The sequence below is a fragment of the Triturus cristatus genome, chromosome 1_1 (assembly GCF_964204655.1).
Source record: "Triturus cristatus chromosome 1_1, aTriCri1.1, whole genome shotgun sequence".
NCBI lineage: Eukaryota > Metazoa > Chordata > Amphibia > Caudata > Salamandridae > Triturus > Triturus cristatus.
The window spans coordinates 186,597,033-186,616,520 of record NC_140579.1 but is presented as its reverse complement, the minus strand read 5'-3'; the positions used below and the strand labels follow the sequence as shown (position 1 = coordinate 186,616,520).

Below are 19,488 nucleotides of genomic sequence, written 5' to 3'. Positions count from 1 at the left end.
TCTCCTCCCGCCCTCCTCTTCTCTGCGCTTCCCACTCCTGCCTCAGCTCCTGGCCGCACTGAGCCCCCCTTTGCTAACTGGACAGACACATCTGCATTTCAGCCCGTGAAACTCCAATGTCTACTTCTGAATGGGACTCGCATCTTTTCTCTCCGAGGTGGCAGGAGCCAGGATGGTCAATTGAGGTAAGGGCTCCGCGTTCTGTCCCCTCAGCCCGTGTCTGTTTCCCCCCGTGCACACTAGTTATGTTTTCGTTGTGTTTATCTTTCTGTACTCTGGTGTGGATGGAAAGAGTCACAAGGATGGTGACAGAGTGCACACCAATTCATTCGGATTGGGGTGGGCAATCCGCTCCACTTTCTTCAGTGGATGGAAAGAGGGCACTTGGGGGCTTTTTTGTCTTATTGGTCCTCAAGGAGTCTGCTTCTCTCCAGGAATCCTCGCTAGGACCTTAACAGTGGACTGCGGGTTGGAGCTGCATTCTAGGCGCTGTTAGTTTGCCACCCGCACCGGGCGCTGTGCGAACTCTGCGTAGGAGCAGGAGAGGTGGAAAGGGACATAGCCCGGCTTTAAAACGTATCACTGTGTAAGTCTCCAGTCATATTTTTTTCCTCGGTTTTACTTCCCAGTTTAACATTACACAGCAGTGTCTCTCTGGTTTTAAAGCGGTGCCTGTTTTTTTTGCACTTTGTGTTGTGCTGGATTCACCAAAATGGAGGCTGTTATTTTAGGCTGTAATTGAGGGTTACCAGCGAGAACAAAAGACGACATTGAACCTTTGAACACCAGTGGCTTGGCAAGCTGACAATAAGGGAAAAGCTCTTTCAGGACCTATATAATTTTGTTTGAGACTACAAGGAGTTCTCACCTGCCAACAGCGAAAGAATTAAACAGAAAGATACATATATTTATTAACAGTTTTTATTTATATTTTTTTAAATTTTACAATCTTCGAAAAATCAGTCCTTAAAGAAATTGAAAGAATTCTTAAGTATATCCCGTCTACCCATTCCAACCTAACGGTCTCGGAGAAAATTGCCCTCAATAACCTACAGAACAATGACTCCATCACCATTAAACCCTGCGACAAAGCAGGAGGTATAGTCGTCATGGATAGTGACATCTATAATGATAAAATGAAATCCATGCTATCGATTTCAGATCATTATTGTAGGGCTAATAGATCAGTCCTACCAGAATTAAAGAAACTGATTGAAAATTGCACAACTAGAGCATTCAGAGACGGCTATATATGTCAAAAAGAGCTGGACTTTTTAAATCAGACACATACAGTTGTCCCTGCTCTGTACGGAGTACCTAAGACGCATAAAAATGCAGACAATCCTCCCATGAGACCTATTGTCTCTTCTATCAATTCCTGCACAGAGCCTCTTTCAAAATATGTAGATACTTTCCTCTGTCCCCTTACCAAGCTGTATGCTTCCTATATTAAAGACACAGGACACATGATTACGACCATAGAGCACTTGCCGTTCAATCATAAGACTCAATATCTAGTTACACTAGATATTGAATCTCTGTATACAAACATCCCCCAAGATCTAGCTTTAGAAGCGGTGGCAGCGCTCCTTACTAGAACCCCGGGTAACAGACCGAACGGATTCATACTGGACTGCCTGGACATAGTACTCCATAACAATTTTTTTGAATTTGGAGAGACACTTTTCCATCAGATCAAAGGCACCAGTATGGGAGCTTCATGTGCTCCTAGTGTAGCGAATATCTATATGGGCGAATTCGAACTTAAGCACATTTTTAATGAAGTGGCCCCCTTTTACGAAAACATACAGGTATGGCACAGATTTATAGATGATATCTTTTTCATCTGGACAGGAAATGAACAAAATCTTCTAGAATATATTGAATGGCTTAACCTTAGCGACGTAAACCTTAAATTTACAGCTAAATACTCCACAGAAAAAGTGGAATTCCTAGACATCTGGATTATGGATTGTGGAGGCAAAATTGCAGTTAGCCTCTTTAGAAAACCAACTGCGAAAAACACAATTTTACAACATGGCAGCTTCCATCCCAGTTGTCAAAAGGACTCCATTCCTTTTGGAGAATTTTTAAGGATCAGGCGTAACTGTACAAACATAAGTGAGTTCAATATCCATGCAGAAGAACTCCATAAAAGACTCCTCGCTAGAGGATACCCCAGACGATTAGTGAGGCACTCAATGAAGCGTGCTAAGTATTACAACAGAGACGCCCTAATCTCTGGTAGACAAAAACCAGCTTTGGACAAAATCGTCTGCGTAATCAACCATTCTAGTCTGAACAATAAGATCTAGAAGGTGTTACACAGGAATTGGAAAATACTGAATGTCTGCGAAGAAGATAGTGCTCTAGCTCCCCCCATCGTAGCATTCAGAAGAAATACAAACCTTAGAGACAAATTGGTTCACAGCAGGCCGCGACTACGACAAGGACAGCAGATGACTATTGATGGACTCCCTCCCATCCTAGGCAACCACAGATGTGGTAATTGCCATGCTTGCCCCTCAGCGATCACCACCCAAATCTGCAACTATGGCTCTAAAACAGCTAAATTGAAGAGCCACACTAATTGCAGAAGCAGTAACCTAGTCTACATGATATTGTGCCCTTGTGGACTAGGCTACATAGGAGAAACAAGCCGTGAGTTCAGAACAAGACTGTCCGAACACAAATCCGCAATCAAAACGGGAAAAAGACAAGCTCCAATGGTTAATCATTTCCTGGACCAACACCACTCTGAGATAGATCTTCGGTGGCTGATATTGGAGAAGATCACTCCAAAAGCGGGACGAGACACAGAGAAGATGAGGAAAGAACGAGAATCCTTTTGGATTTTCTATTTCGATACAGTACGACATGGGCTTAATGAGGAAATTATATGGCTAGTTACTTAATATGCCCACTAGACATATGGCTGAGCCACTAGCCTAATCTTCATTTACGCCATTGTATTTAATTCAACCTTATCGCATCCATATATTCTCTGAATAGTCCCTTAGTCCATGCCACACCAGCGGATGACTAATACAGTATAATAATCACATTTGTGTGTGGTTGTGTGTATATATAATGCCTATGTGGTGAGTAAAAATATCGATATTGAGATACTTATCCTTTTTCTAAAAAGCCTGAGGCAGATGACATTATACTCGTGTTGCCTTAGCACTTATATCTAAATTTAGAAAATATGAAATGTTTTTCCAACCAATATCATCTGTTTGGCTGGTACATAAATATCTATAAAAACGAGACTATCGTTACTCGACATCTGCGAAGACTATATAACGACTATACTCGCTAAAAGCAGTTAATAGATGCAGCTAAACCATAGCCATTCACACACTACAAAATGGCTGCGCCAACATATCAGACCTTGTACTAGATTGCTGATATCTGTGCGGTGATCGCGTAATACATCGCGTGACCACTCACTAGGCCAATCACTCTTAGCTCCAATCGTAAAGCCCATGTGATTCATTGTCTGGCCAATCATCCGCCCAGTATTTCGTTTAAAACTGGCGCCAACACCATACACCCTGATTGTTCCTCGGAAGTGGACGTACCCGTGAGGTCCGTACTCTGCGGATGTCAGGTAAGCCTTAGGATACATTTCGTCACTAAGACTGAATAGTTTGTGAGTCGTTACTTTGTAATCATCGAATAAGCGCTGGCAAATACTGCTATGGTTTGACACTAGGTACGCAGCATTTAAATTTTGTCAATAAGATATACCTAATATTTGGCATTAGATGTCTGCGGGATTAGTGGCGCCACGTAGAATCCCTTCCCATGAACTTCAGATCTGTGACGAATTTAGCTCGCAGACGCTAGATCGTATTTACCTGTTAAAATCCGGGTACTCTAAACAGGAACGAGCTTTTCGCTTCGGAATGTGCGTAGAATTTAACCGCTAGTAGTATAAATTAAATAAAAGATTCATCTTTTTTTAATCAGAAAAGACAGGACTTGGGTAGTAACAAACAGATGTGTTTCCTCTGTATAGAAGCCTAGCCTACCAACCGATTTTCGCAATCAGTAACGACAGGACCTGATTAGTTACAAACATGCGTGTCTTCTTTCTATAGACATCGAGATTACCAGCAAGAGTAAACCGATCGAACAAAATCAGAGCACCGCAATAAATATCTTAAGGATCCACTAGAAACCTCTATTCTGGGACGCTTGAAGCCCGCATAAGGGTAAGAGACTAGACACATTTGTGTAAATGCTGCACAGCTAAGCCAAACATCAGACTGACTATCTATATGGTGCAATCGATTTCATTCTATTTTCTGACACTCTCCATAGAACGTATTAAACCACATCTACATCTCGGACCCATTGGGACGCTGCGCTAAGATAGAAGTGGTAGCAATTTATCTGCACCTCTACATGTCCTCTATAATAGTGAAACTAAGAGTATCTTTGTAAAGGTAAGTATTTTCCTTTTACGTAGAGTATGTATAACATTGTAATTACTCAGAGCAAGTCAGAATATCAACTATAAACATTTTCTCAGCACAGACGCAGAATTTCCTAAAAAGCAGTTACCGAGCAAGACTGGTTTTTGTCAAAAATTACATTTTTCTGAATCAAATTATTAAGGTACTTTGTTGTTTATAAACCTTTTTCCTTTTCCTTTTTCTATTTACTATTGAATTTCACTTGTGTTTTTGGTGAAGGGGTTATTCTTTTAGTCACTCTAAAGATATAAGCTATACACATACAGAACCATTCTTTGCTGGTTTTTTGTTAAAATTGATGAGTTATCCTTGACCAAAAATTATAGTATGAAGTCTAAAGAAAAACTTTTCAAAATACATTACCTGCCTTATCTATAATTATAATTATTATATCTAACCCCTTACAGATTCCCCCACATCATTTAGGGCTTGTTGCCCCTCCTGTTGGTGGCCCTGAAGAAGGTGTCTTGTCACCGAAACGCGCGTAGGCCCCTTTCCATCCAGAGGAGAGGTCCCCAGAGACTCGATACCACCTGATATAACTGTATTTGCTGTTATTTCTTTGTCCTGGAGACTATGTTAAACAACCAAATGTTTAGTGCTATATTTTAATATGAGTATGACTGAGGTATGTGTGAGAGTATGATTTGTGTTTTTTTATATGATTAGCCACGGGATCATGTGTTAGGGTTTTTTGGATATTATCAAATGAGAATATATATGTGACCAAGCAATGAGAACAATAGAGAAATCCTTTTAATGAATACTTAAAAAATTTAAAAAAATATAAATAAAAACTGTTAATAAATATATGTATCTTTCTGTTTAATTCTTTCGCTGTTGGCAGGTGAGAACTCCTTGTAGTCTCAAACAAAATTATATAGGTCCTGAAAGAGCTTTTCCCTTATTGTTTAGTCCTTCCCCCTTTCTCTTGGACCTCAAAGTATACTAAGGGGGGCCTTGTGTTTAGATTTATTGGCAAGCTGACAATAAACCCTAATGCAAGTACGGAAGATGCCAGCCAGCCGCTGGCTGCGTAGTAAGGGGCATTGGACCCCTAAAACGTCGGGGGCTCAGTGCCACTGCAACTGCTGCACTATTCACAGTTACGCCTCTCGTCCACAAACAAAAGTTGTGAAAAGATTTGATCTGCGATGTCCCTGCCAACCCCTGTCTGCTTTTGTGCTCTCCCTCACATCAGCCTGGCAAGGTGGCTGGCACTTCGGCATCTAGTCGTGGTTTCTCCTAAAAAATAATATACAACCAAATATATTCTTCTGAGGTGTTTTTTTTTTTTTTACAAAAAAAAGCCATTTGTTATTCGGAATAGATAAGTCCACTGACATATAAGGTCCCAAAGGCGAGACCGATGCATTGCACGACCGAATTTGCACGGGGCATTCAAAGCCAAACTTGAAACGCTTCCTATAAAATCGCACCGTTCAGCTGGATGAAAAGCGCTGGCGTGGATTAAACCATAAAACAAGATTAATATTTTTGGTTATGGAAGGGCTTTTGGGACTGTGCTCCTCGCCCCCTGTCCAGATGAAAGGGGCGTGTGCCAAAGAGTAGGGATTTTGATACCCCTGAATCCCTTGCTCGGCCTGATTCATCTCACAAAGGCCCGTAAAAACTTCCTCAGTGCGCTCGAACATCGAAGCCTAAGCAAATCCGTAACTAAAATTCCCTAAGAGAGACCCACCCAACAAAAACATAAACAAAAATAATGTCATGAGCAATGCCAATAGCTCTAACTTTAACAATGCCGAGACCGTTGCATTGTAAATGCTTGTTTAGTCTGTAAGCACTATTTTCTTTAATGAGTTCTGTCCTACTGCAGACACAACATGCTTTCCTGCACCATTCTGCGCGCTATGCACGCTTTCACTTTCCGAACAGCCTGTGACAATAGCTGCCACTTCTTTGAATAGGTCTTGCATTTACAAGAGTATGAGCTTTTGACATTGTAAATCACAACGCCTCTTATTTATGTGTTAATTAGCAAAACAGATAAATAAAATGCCCTGTTATTTACAATGCCAATAGCTTAAACTATTTCAAATGCGAGACCTATTGCAGTGCAAATGCTTGTCGTGAAGGCTGGAGATGGGCTGGTGGAGCGAACTGCTAAGACCTGCAAAACTACAGCTTGGGTGACTCATATAGAGAGTGAGTGAGTGTGAGAGTGAGAGTGAGAGTGAGTGAGAGAAAGTGTGTGTGTGTGTGTGTGTGTGTGTTTGTTTGTTTTACTATCCTTGTGGGGACTTGGGTATGATAACACACTCACACTGTGGGGACCTGAACCCAGGTCCCCACAAGGCAATGTCTTCTAAATTATAAATAATGACTCCAGGAACATCTATGTCAATTTTTTACAACTTTTGAAAAAATTGCCTTGTGGGGACCTGTGTTTCATCAAGTGGATTTAGATGTTTGCTCAGCTTTGCCCCTGTACACAGGAGGCGGTACTGCAGTCTTAAACACACACTGCATTTAAACACACTTAGCTCACCAGAAACACATACTAACAGCAGAAAGGACTGCATTTAAACACACTTTGCCAAAGTAAAAGTTGCATAACCCTGTGTTTATCCAAATATTTTCCATTCAAATTACCTTTTGCTCTATTGTTTAAAATAAACTTATTGTGCTGGGTTTACTCTAAAATAATAAGAGAATAACTAATGGCTAAACGCTTTTTCAGGAAACAGTAGGGTTTGATTTTATTTTGCTGTACAAATGATGTGTAAGCGCCCTCTGTGACACATTTCCTGTTCAGAAAAGAGAAAACAAAAAATAAGCGGCATATTATGAAATTAAGTCAAACACACAGGGGCAGATTGACAAGCCCCTTGCGCTGCCAGTGCGTCACTTTTTGTGACACACCAGCAGCACATTCTTCTGCCCCATATTTACAAGGACAGGAAAAGCCACCCTGCATGGCTTTTTCTGTCCTTGTAAATACAGCCCCTTCATACACAGCATTTTGCGTGAAAGGGGGGTTACATGGGTGTTGCTGTGGGTGTTCCCACGCAACACCCATGGAACCAGAGACATTTCCAGATTTACAAGAAATCGTAAATCTGTAAATGCCTGTGAATGCTACGCTTCCCCAGGGGAAGAAATGTATTTATTTCTCCTTGTTTTTTTCCCTCTTTCTATGCATGCTGCATTCTGCAGCACACATAGAACGAGGAAATAACTGCGAATGATTGTTTAGGTAAAGGAAGGTGACCCTTCCTGCACATAAACAATCCTTTAAAGAATGACATTTTGTAAGTTCTATGGGGCATATCAGCAAGCAGGCAATAAAAAATTATCGCCGCTTTTGCGTGCGTTTTCGGACGAAAAGCGGCGATAATTTTATCACCTAATCAGCAAGGTCACGCTATCGCGTGAAACCTTGCCTGATCGCCATTTCCCTTAACGCCCATCTTTGCATCTCTAATGAGATGCAAAGTGGGCGTTCCTCCCCAGGATAACTGGAGAAATGTCGCTAAGCGACATTTCTCCTATTATCAAGCCTCACGCAAAGCAGCATAGCGACAAGAAAAGTAGCGATAACTTCTGTTATCGCTACTTTCCTTATGCCTGATTTGAAACTGACTTAGCCATGATATCCTATGTAAGGTGGATATCATGGCTAAGTATCTGAGGCCCTATCAGCAAGCTATTGCCAAAAGTTGTGTGATTATCGCTGGATTTCCAGCGATAATCGCACATTTGGCAGCTTGCTCTCTGAATTTTATCGCTTTGGAGATAAGCGTTGCTAATAGCATGCTATCTCCGCGATAAAATTCAGAGTTGGCCGGCGATAATTATCCTCACGCTAAGAGCGCTGAGCAATAATTATCGCCGGCCCTTGCTGATATTCCCCTATGTATGCTAATGCAGCACACATAGAAGTTGTAAAACACCATTTCTGATTGTTTATGTGCAGGAAGGGTTCCCTTCCTGCACATAAACAATCATCCCCGTGACGCAGGCATCCTTGCACCATGGTGCAAGGGTGCCTGCATCAGCGAATGGCAGCAGGTTTTTGCACCAACACAGGGGGGAAGCACAGAGATGCGACATATTGTTGTAAAAATGTCACATCCAGTGCTTCCAAACTAGTGCAGCGCAGCAAAATGACTTGCTGCACCGCGCTGCGTTTATTTACTGTTAATCTGCCACACAATATTTACTAGCAATTTTGTGTTTATGACACGTTACAATTTTGATAGATAATGCACGTTTTTTAAGAAATAATCAGCAAATTCTGTTCGAAATATTATACACCAGCAACATAATGGGTTTTCTGCTTCGAGGAAAAAGAACGTATTTTTAAAACGGTTTGCGTATGACAAATATATTGCACTCTATAGAAAACATAAATATACTTGTAATAAAATGTGCGCTTTTGTCATTCTACACATCCCATTTATGTTTTAAAACTTGTCTTCAGTGTTGGGCATAAACTGCATTCACACTGCAGAGCCTCTGGGCGCGCCTGTTTTCATTAAGACACATTTCCTATTTAACACAAATGTTTAATTAGGAAGAATCTTTACATGGAAGCCCTGAATCGTTAAAAAAGAGATGCGATATATTGGCTTTTATTTTAAAATGCGAGTGCCCTCTTTAACCAATTACAGAAAAGTCTGTAACATAAATCACTGCATTTAGAATAGTTCCTGTAATTTACACGTGAACGCACATCAAATGAAAGGAAGAATTTCATGTCTAAGAAGAAATTCTTCTTCACATTGCTTTTAAGCGCTAGTTACAGCATGCAAGCCGTTTTTTGCTCCACCAACTACAAAAAGTCCTTCCCCGGTCTGCCATTGGAGATGCTTTTATCAGCCTTGAGAGGAAGTTCAAGGCAGGACTTCAGGATGGGCAGCTGCCCCCATGCAAGTAGTCACCTGCGCATAACAAAAGGCCCATTAGCATGTGAAGAGAGGCCAGTGCGCCGCCGGAATCCTTCACACTGCAGACTGGGGGATGGGCCCTGTGCATAGAAACACCTTTGAGAATCAAGGAGCGTCAGGTGCCTGTGATCTCAGACCCTGGCTGCAGCAAGGATGGGGCTAAGGCCTTCAAAAAGGGGCTGACTCGTAACCTCCAGCTCGCAGCGAATTTCTTTAAAAGGAATAAAGCAACATGCAAACGTTTTAGGTGCATAGTACATTTAAATGGATCTGTTCTTCAAATATATGTACATTTGCAAATAATTCCTTCTGTCCATGCCAACAGCTGGTTCAGGCGCTTGCATTAAGTAAAAGGAACATGCGTCTGTAATCCCTTCAAAAGCTGAACACCAACATATTTTGTAGCGTTGTCATAAGATTCTCACACTGAGCACACTGTGCACTACAAATGGACAGATGAAGAGAAGGGCAGATTGGAAGGGATGGAGACTGAGATGTGCAAATGCATTTAAGGGGAGAGGGGAGGGACTGCAGACAGAGCATGAAAGGTTTGTAGAGTGTAATATGAGGAAGGTAAAAAATAGGGAACCTGTCAAAGGATGGAACACGAAGGAGAAAATGGAAAGAGCTGAGGTTTGAAACCGGAGAAAGGAGGGAATTTGAAGTCTGGTATGTGGAATATACGAGGACGTAGAAATGGTGCAATCTAGTGTGACATGGAACATTTGTAAATACAGAAAAACATATTTGAGATTTAAGAGGGTGAAGAGTCTATTGTAGCCACGGATGCAAAGACAAAGGGTAGTAATACAAAAGACTGATTTCAATCTGCAAATTAAGCTGCAAAAAATAACGTGCAGAGTACCAAACCATTTGTAATTTGTCCAACATTATAAGAAAGGCCTAGGAAAGGGAGAGAGAGAAACAAAGAGAAAGAAGACAAAGATAAAGTCGGAGAAGAAGGAGGGTGGGGAGAAAGAAAGCAAGAGAGACAAATCAGGGGGAGAGAGAGAGAGAGAGAGACCAGGCTAAAAAGACAGGGAGAGATAGAGAAAGACAAAAGGAGAGAGGCACAGAAGAGAGAGACGTGGAAAGATATGAAGAGAAACATATGGGCAGACATGGAAAGACAGAGAATGCCAGGAATGGAGGCAGGAACACAAGGATAGATAGACTGGGAGAGTCAGGGGAAAAAAGAAAGACAGAGAGGTAGAGCCCGGAAAAACGAAGAGAAAGAGAGAGAGAGAGACATGAATATGTACAGAAAGACCACGAGACAGAAAAAGACAGCAAGAAACGCTAAGAGAAAGATTGAAAAAGACTGGCAGAGAGACACAGAGATAGTGGAAGAGAAAGATAGGGAGAACACTGGACAAGAGAGATCAGTAGGGTGAGAAAAAGTGAGGCAAAGTCTGGGAAAGCAGGTTTTACAGAATGATAACCACAGAGCGATATATATGGAGGTAGTAAGAAAAGAGAAAAACAGCTAGACGAAGACAGGGAAAGGGGGAAAACACGAAGGGGGGCAGAGACACAGAAGGATGATAGAGAAACACCAAAAAAATAGGCTGCAAGTGAAAAAAAAAGGCGAGGCAGGCACCCCCTGAATTCACTATGTCCACCATTCATTCTATTTGTCTCTGTTCATGGTTATCTGTCTATTCATTGCTCCCCCCTCTATCTGGTTTCACCTCTATCTGTTTCGTCATCGCTAGCTGTCTCTCTGCCTCTCTCCCCGTTTGTGTCTTTATCTCTCTTTATCTTTGTCTGTGCTCCCCTCATACTGCCCATGCTCTGTATCTCTAAATCTTAGGTGCTGATTTAGAGTTTGGTAAAGGGGATACTCTGAGTCAATGGAGAGAGAGTGCTCTCTCTTCCAAACTGAAGGTTCACCCGCCTCATTTAGAGTTAGGTGAACCTTCGGCATGCCAGCAACTGAGACCACTTCACCTCCATCACTGACAAACTCCTCTGATGGGCTGACAGGACCAGTTGCCTATTGTCCCTATGGCTGCATTATGTGGCCAGAGGAGTATAAAAGAAAGGCTCTGACGCATGTTTGTTGTTGTTTTGAATATAAATACTTTGTTGGCAATATTGCTGATGAATGTTGCAATGCTTATGATGATTAACTTTGAATGTCTTTATTGTCCCTATTGATTTTTAATAGTGACATGTGGCTTAATTTATTAACGTGGAGACGCAATGACAAAGCTAGTAGGTCTGCCTTATTTAAAATGACATCCCCTTATATTGAGGTATTGCAGCTGGCAAAGTTGGGGTATTGCAATTATTGGTTTCAGAACCCGTCGGAAGTGGAATAAAATATGAGGATGTCACCAATGGGATTTCCATCTAACTTAGGCATATATTTGTAATTTGATGCATATTATTTAGTAGTGTGTGTGTGTAATAAATGTAATTTTCCTTTTTAAAAGAATAGGAACTGAAAGGAAAATATTTTGAGTGTGGTTATTGTTACTAGTCTGCACCACCCCCCCAAATATGCCTTTGACTGTTCTGCTTAATTACCCTGATAGGGTCTAGTGCTACAATGGAGTACCTGGCTCCCAGTTAACAGGTAATTGCGAAATTATTACTTGTGCAGGACCCACGTACTTCACAACTAATAACCTAATTACTTATATTGGATGGGATCCAACACCCAGATATCACTATAGTTTTGGCCCCTTCACGACCACGCTGATCACCTCTTTCAACGAGAGTTTTTCCAAAATGGCTGACCTGATTTATACTAAATAAAGAAAAGCAAACTTTCATTGTAAAGTTCTAAAGTTTTGCCAAATTTGGTGTAATTCAATTCAGCTGTTTTTTCTGTATCACTTCCTATAACATCCTATAGGAATTTACATGTTTTAGGACACCCTGTTTCTTGGCCATATTTTTGTGACGATTTATCAGCAAACGCCAAAGTTAATTTCAAAACAAGCAAGCATTAGCAAAGACAATAGTCTGCTAGCCTTTTGCAGTTCTTTCTTTGTTCTATCATGGTTTGTGCTAAACCTTATTATTAGGAAAGCAGCAGGACTGTCATCAATAAACATCATTTGATTAAGGCAACAATATTTGGGGGTTAAAACCCCCTCACAAATTAATGTAGTAGCCCCTGGCACAGAAGGGGACTGCTTTGTGTGTTCATGTGTTTCTTGTGAAAGTGCAGCATACCATATCTAACAGTAAAGTCAGCCCAGCAAGAGGCTTAAGTGTGTTGGCCAATTGCAACATGATGCATAATTTAGTAGCTGGATAAAAAATGTAAATGACACAACAGTCTAATGGATGAAGTCTGGTTGAAACCTCGTATAAGCAACTATTTTATACATAAACTTTTAGAAAAATCAAAAGGTTTTGTAAAACACTCTTCAAATAGAGATGCTTATAAAGACAGACAGATAAGGAAGCTTGCAAAGACAGATAGACAGACTTGCAAAGACAGATACATAGGGTGTGATAGATAGATATATAGAGTTGTATAGATAGATTTGTACAGATAGAGTTGTATCACTGTGTATAGATAGATTGAGTTGTGATAGAGTTGTATAGATAGTGTGTATATACAGATAGAGTTGTATGGATAGAGTTGTTTAGATAGAATTGTATGAATAGAGGTGTGCAGATAGAGTTATATAGAAAGAGAGAGTTGTAGTATTATTATTATTATTATTATTCAGCATTTGTTGAGCGCATAGCTACCCTCGGTCATACCAGCGCTGGCGACTGAACAGAGAAATGGGTGGAATTATAGGACCGACTGTTGAAATAACCAGGTTTTTAGAAGTTTACGAAACGGAAAGAGATGGGGTTCTAAGCAGAGGTGTGGGGGAAGTGTGTTCCAGAGTTTTGCCACATTGAATGAAAAGGATCTTCCGCCACTTCTTGTCCTCCTGATTTTGGGAACCACTGCAAGATTGAGATTAGCTGATCGCAGGTCCTTCTTAGGGCGATAGGGGGTGATGAGGGATCTGTTGATGGCCGGGCCAGTTCCTCACATATTCTTATGAGAAATGCAAAGAGCCTTGCATTTTATTCTTTCGGGAATTGGCAGCCAGTGTAGTGTATTTAGGGATGGTTTGGCTAACTGGATTTTTGGAATCCAGAGCAGCAACCTGGCGGCACAATTCTGAGCAACTTGTAACTTCCTTAATGTTGCTTTGGGAGCCCCTAGGTAGAGGGAGTTGCCCTAGTCTAGTCACGACAGGACCAAGGCCTGAATCATGATTCTTTTTACAGGCGTTGGAAGGAGAGGGAGGATCTTTGGAAGTAGTCTGAGTGTACCAAAGCAAGCCCCTGTCACTCGAACACCCAGACATTTTATCCTAGTTTTGGGAGTTGGGGGGGGGGGGGGGCTAGGCACTTGGTCCATATCTGTTTAAGATCCATGCTGGAGTGGTTACCTAGGAGCATGAGTTCTGTTTTTCCTCCGTTAAGTTTGAGATAGGATTGCTCCATCCAAGATGCCACTTCCTCCAGACATGTTTCAAAGTCGGAGGAGAAATTATGGGGGCCATTAAGAGTGATGACCAGCTGTGTGTCATCCGCGTAGGTGACGATTTTAATCCTGTGAGGCAGGATGATCTCAGCGAGTGGCCTCATATATACATTAAATAATGTGGGGCTCAATGAGGATCCCTAAGGGACTCCGCAGCTGAGCGCTGCGTCCCCTGAAAAAGTTAAAAGGTTCTGTTGTCTGGGTATGATTGTTTCCAGGTGATCGCCTCATCTTGAATCCGTAACCTCCTGAGTATCTCTATTAAGATGGTAAAATTGACTGTGTTGAAGGCTGAACTTAAGTTAAGGAGGATGATGGCAACTGCTCCTCCTTGGTCCAGGATTTGTTTAGAGTCTTTGACCACGGCCAGAAGGGCCGTTTCAGTTCCGTGTTTAGGACGGAACCAATCTGGGTGGAATGCAGGCGGTCATGGGTCTCTAGAAAGTCAGAAAGAGTAGCTAGCGTTCACATGTTTTTCTAAAAATTTAACGATCGCCGGCAGCAGCGAAATTGGGTGATAATTTTAAGTCATCTGGATCTAGCCTGGGTTCTTTCAATAAGGCCTTGACCATGGCATGCTTCCATGGACTGGGGACTAATCCCATGGAAATGGACCGATTTACAATTTCCAAAATAGTAGGGAGGATCACATTTCCTGCTTTATGTAGGATGTGTGGGGGGCTGGATCTAGAGGGGAGCCTGATTTTATTTGGGAGAACATTTCTGACAACTTATCCAGATTCAGGATTGAGAATTCCTTAAGCACATATTCTGGATGGAGCATGGGCTTGTCCATTAATAGGAGGTCATTAGGGCGGGGGTGCTAGGGAATGTAGTATAAAGCTTTTTGATTTTTCCCTGAAAGAAATCTGCCAGTGCATTACAATGATCTGGGGATTCCACGAGAGCTAGTTCAGATTTTGGGAGCTCTAGGAGATCTTTCGCAGCGCAAAAAAATTCCCTAGGAGTATTAGCGGCAACGGTAATGATGCCTTTGTAGTAGCTGGCCTGCGCTACTTTTATTTCCTTTTGATAGCCTTTTATGGCTTCTCTATATTTTAGTTTATTCGAGTCCTGATAGTCTTTCCTCCATTCCCTCTCCAGTCTTTTGCATGTCTGTTTAAGTACTCGCAGCTTGGGGGAGTACCAGGTAGTCTTTTTCTCCCTAGTTTTGTGGCTGGGGTTAGCTGGGGCGCCATATCAAGCGAGGCCTCAATCCAGCGAGTAAAATTTTACGAGGCTATGGTGAGATTTAAGTTGGCTTTAGGTTTGAGATTGCCAAGAGCTATAATCCATGAGTCTACAGAAAGTTTAGCCCAAGGGCGTACTTTCCTATTAATGGCTTTGATGCCCAAGGGTCGCAATAAAGGGCTTATGCAGAAGGGAACCAGGAAATGATCCGACCAGGGAATGCAGACGGGATCGCCCACCAACAGTTCGGTGCTGTTACTAAAGATAGCGTCTAGTGTATGGCCTTTCTTGTTTGTAGGGCCTTTGACCTTCTGTGCAAATTGAATAGCTAGAAGGTCCTGGGTGAGCTCTGATGCATCCGCCTAATTGGGGGCATCAAAATGTAGTTTGAAGTCCCCCATGAGGGTGCTATTGGGGGACATGCCCACTAACGAAGCTGCCACCTCAGGAAGGGATTTAAGAAATTGGCCATACCCTCCTGGGCTGCAGTAGATGAGAACTCCAGCAAAGGAGTGGGAGGGAGATAGTGAGGTGTGAAAGAAAAGGCTTTCACAGTCCAGAATGATTGTATAGACAGAGTGGTATAGATAAAGTTATAGAAAGATAGATAGGTAGATAGAGTTGTACAGCTAGATAGATAGAGAGATAGATAGAGAATGTAAATGTGCAGGAATTTATATAGCGCAAATCACCAAGCGGTCTCTAAGCGCTTGCTTAGGGAACCCGTCCTGGTATTCCCCTGTGAGATAACCCAGCAGGGCATCCGCAAGGTGAAAGCCAGGCATCCCGCCGCGAGGGGCCCATGTGGAGATTAAGCAAGCTATTGCCCAGAGTCGCAGAGTGTGAACCCATGAGTCGAGTGCATAGATAGACAGATAGATAGATAGATAGATAGACAGATAGATAGATAGACAATGATGTATACATAGAGTTTTACAGATAGAGTTATAAAGATAGAGTTGTATAGGTAGATATAGTTGTATAGATAGAAAGAGTTGTATAGATAGAGTTGTAAAGATAAATAGATAGATAGACAGAAAGAGTTGCATAGATAGATTGATCAATATATAGATAGAGTTGCAAAAGTAGATAGTGTTATAAATAAATAATAAATAAAAAATCATTTACAAAACGCCTGGTTACACCAGCTGGCCTGTCCCCGCGCTAGGAACTACTACGTAATGATGACTGAGAGGACCCAAAAGCAGTGAAACCGGGGCAATACCAACATAGGACCTCAGAGCTGGATAACCAAGTTTTAAATCTTTTCGGAAAATGTTCTCTGATGGCTCTACTCAAAGAAAAAGAGGTAATGCATTCCAGTTTTTGTCTGCCAAATAACAAAATGAACGTGCACCCATTCTTGCTCTTTGGATTTAGAGACTTCAACCAAGTGAACCCACATTGACCTAAGTTGACGTCTCGGATTATGGGGGACAAGAAGATCATGGAGATAGCTGGGTCCTTTGCCCAGCAGAATCCGGTGGCAAAAGCACAGGGTTTTAAAAAGAATTATTTTATTGACAGGCAGCCAGTGCAGGGAGTCAAGGGCTTTCACAGAGGAAGCTCTCCTAGGTAAGTTGAGAAGTAGGCATGCTGCCGCTTTCTGAATGCGTTGTAACCTATGGAGAAATTTTTTTTTTGTTGCTCCAAGATAGAGGACATATCCATAGTCCAACTGGGACATTACAAGAGTATGGACCAGGGTTTTCCTGGCTGAGATGGTAGGATGTCCAGTGTTTTCCTCAACATTTTGATTTTTGATTTTTAACTTCCTCCTTAGGGACCATATGGAAGGGAACTTCCCTACGACCAAGACCTCAGTTTTAGTGCGGTTCAGCTTAAGGAAATTACTTGACATCCAGGAAGCAAGGTTCCTCAGACAGGAAGAGAACTGGATGGGTGCATCTTCTGAGTTGTGGGATAAAGTGACAACAACTGTGTGTCGTCCACATAGGACACAATGGTGACATTGTGTTTTTCCACAATCTCCGCCAGGGCTCTGATGTAAAGATTTAAAAGAGTTCGGCTCAAAATTGAGTACTGTGGGACCCCTTGTGAGAGTGGAATGCTTTTGGACATATGCGGACGCTGTGCAACTTGAAAACTATGATCCTGAAGGAAGGAAATCATCGACTTTAGAGTTGCTCCCTCCAGTCCACCTGGCCAAAGTTGCTACAGGAGCAGTTTCTGGGATACCGTGTAAAAGGCTGCGCTGAGGTCCAGCAGGACCAAAGCTACAGTTTGGCCATCATCCGCACGAGTGCATAGTGTCTCCGTAGCGAGGAGTAACCCCGACTCTGTAGAGTACGTGGCTCTAAAGCATGATTGCGTGGGGTGGAATAGGTAAGCTGGTTAATATGCGCAACCAATTGCGTGTTCACCACCTTCTCTGCTATTTTAAAGTAGTAAGGCAGGAGTAAAATAGGACGCAAGTTATCCAACAAACTCGGATCTGCAGATGATTTTTTCTTTAAGGGGAGGACAATTGCTTGCTTCCACTTGCTCGGGACCTCACCACAATGGAGGGATAGCTCCAGAAGTTGCTGTACATAAGGTAGAAGTATGTGCAGCCCTTCCCTAATGGTTTTAGGGGAGCTAGGTCCATTGGAGAACCAGATTTGATACTTAGATCTATACTTTTTAAATCTTCCAGCGAGGGGGCGAAAACTCTGAGAGGTAGTTTGCCCCAAGTACAGAAGTTCTCTCCGATTGGGAAAAATTGCCATTATGGGCCTCATCAGGAAAGGAATCGTATATTTTAGATACCTTCGAAGCAAAGAAGTCAGCAATCTGGTTACACTACAAAGGAGGGAGGAACAGGGAGACAGAGGGAGGGAGCCAAAAGGGGTTGAGACGGAGGGAGAGGGAGACAGAGGGAGGGAGCCAAAGGGAGGGAGCCAAAGGGAGGGAGACAGAGGGAGGGAGACAGAGGGAGAGAGGGTGACAGAGGGAGGGAAAGGGAGGGGGAGGGAGAGAGAGAGAGAGGGTGACAGGGAGGGAAAGGGAGGGGGAGGGAGAGAGGGTGACAGAGGGAGGGAAAGGGAGGGGGAGGGAGAGAGAGAGAGAGAGAGAGAGGGTGACAGGGAGGGAAAGGGAGGGGGAGGGAGAGAGGGTGACAGAGGGAGGGAAAGGGAGGGGGAGGGAGAGGGTGACAGAGGGAGGATAAGGGAGGGGGAGGGAGAGAGAGAGAGAGAGAGAGAGAGGGTGACAGGGAGGGAAAGGGAAGGGGAGGGAGAGAGGCTGACAGAGGGAGGGAAAGGGAGGGGGAGGGAGAGAGAGAGAGGGTGACAGAGGGAGGGAACGGGAAGGGGAGGGAGAGAGAGAGAGAGAGAGAGTGACGGAGGGAGAGAGAGAGAGGGAGGGAAAGAGAGAGAGAGGGAGGGAAAGAGAGAGAGAGAGAGAGAGTGTATATGTATATATGTATATATATATATATCGGGTCTGGAGGCTCAGTGGACGTAGGTGTCCGCTGCAGGGACCTGTGTTCAACCTCGTGGTCACAGTTTTTGTGTGGCTCTAGCCCCGCCCCCTCCCCCACTGACCCCGCCCCCACCAGTGCGGCCCTCGGCCACAAACCACACTGTAAATTTGGCCCCCGAGAGAAAGTTTGTGAGTACCCATGTCCTAAGTCATACTAACAAACTTCAGGATTTGAATATTTTGTGCAAATCTCCACATAAATAGTTCATCTCTCATATACATTTTTCTAAAAACACCATATTTAAATTCATAGGTATTCTTAAAATATATACACTAATAAAACACCTCTAAAAATCAATTATTTTCAGAGAGATTCCATATATGTTTCATCGTTTTGTTCAATATGGATTAAATCATATTACTCCATGCACGGTGCAATTTATTTGCTTTCTATTGCTGATTTGTTTGTTCCAAACGATAAATAACCATTAATTGATCACATTGGTTAACTGGCTCAATGGTCCTATTTAAAGTGCCTGTGCACTGTGCAAAATATAAAGTGCAAATATACAATGTGCAAAATACAATGTGCAAATGCAAACCATACAGTACATCAAATATTAATGTAGTGCAAATTTTCGTTAAAGTGCAAGTGCTTTAGCAGTTATTAGTTTCAAAATATCTTGGTTTCTCATTGCTTAGAACTGTAGATTTCTAGATCAAGTGCATGTCTATTATTAAAACCCTAAACTTCCAAATGCTGAATTTCGTGATGTCTGTATTACTGCATACTGGACTCCAAACCTCAGGTAATACATTTTTTATTTCTTCATATCTTTTTCTACATTTTTACTCTTGGCAACGGCAAGTTAAATGATCTTAGGTTTGATTATGTATTTACGGGAATCTAAAATTAAAATTAAAAATTAAAAATAAACCATAATATCTAGATACTGTTAATGACTAA

The 19,488-nt window shown here is 42.3% G+C and overlaps 1 protein-coding gene and 1 long non-coding RNA gene across 2 annotated transcripts in view; one reads left to right on the top strand and one right to left on the bottom strand.

Annotated features, from left to right (window-relative positions):
- Positions 1 to 5,253, top strand: part of LOC146869956 (uncharacterized) — a 28,113-nt gene extending 22,860 nt beyond the window's left edge. Inside the window, exon 3 of the long non-coding RNA XR_014981588.1 lies at positions 4,892 to 5,253. This is a non-coding gene — a long non-coding RNA (uncharacterized LOC146869956). The remainder of the gene's footprint in view (positions 1 to 4,891) is intronic.
- LOC146869955 (testis-specific serine/threonine-protein kinase 4-like) overlaps positions 1 to 19,488 on the bottom strand; it is a 678,484-nt gene that overhangs the window by 232,729 nt on the left and 426,267 nt on the right. The window lies entirely within an intron of this gene.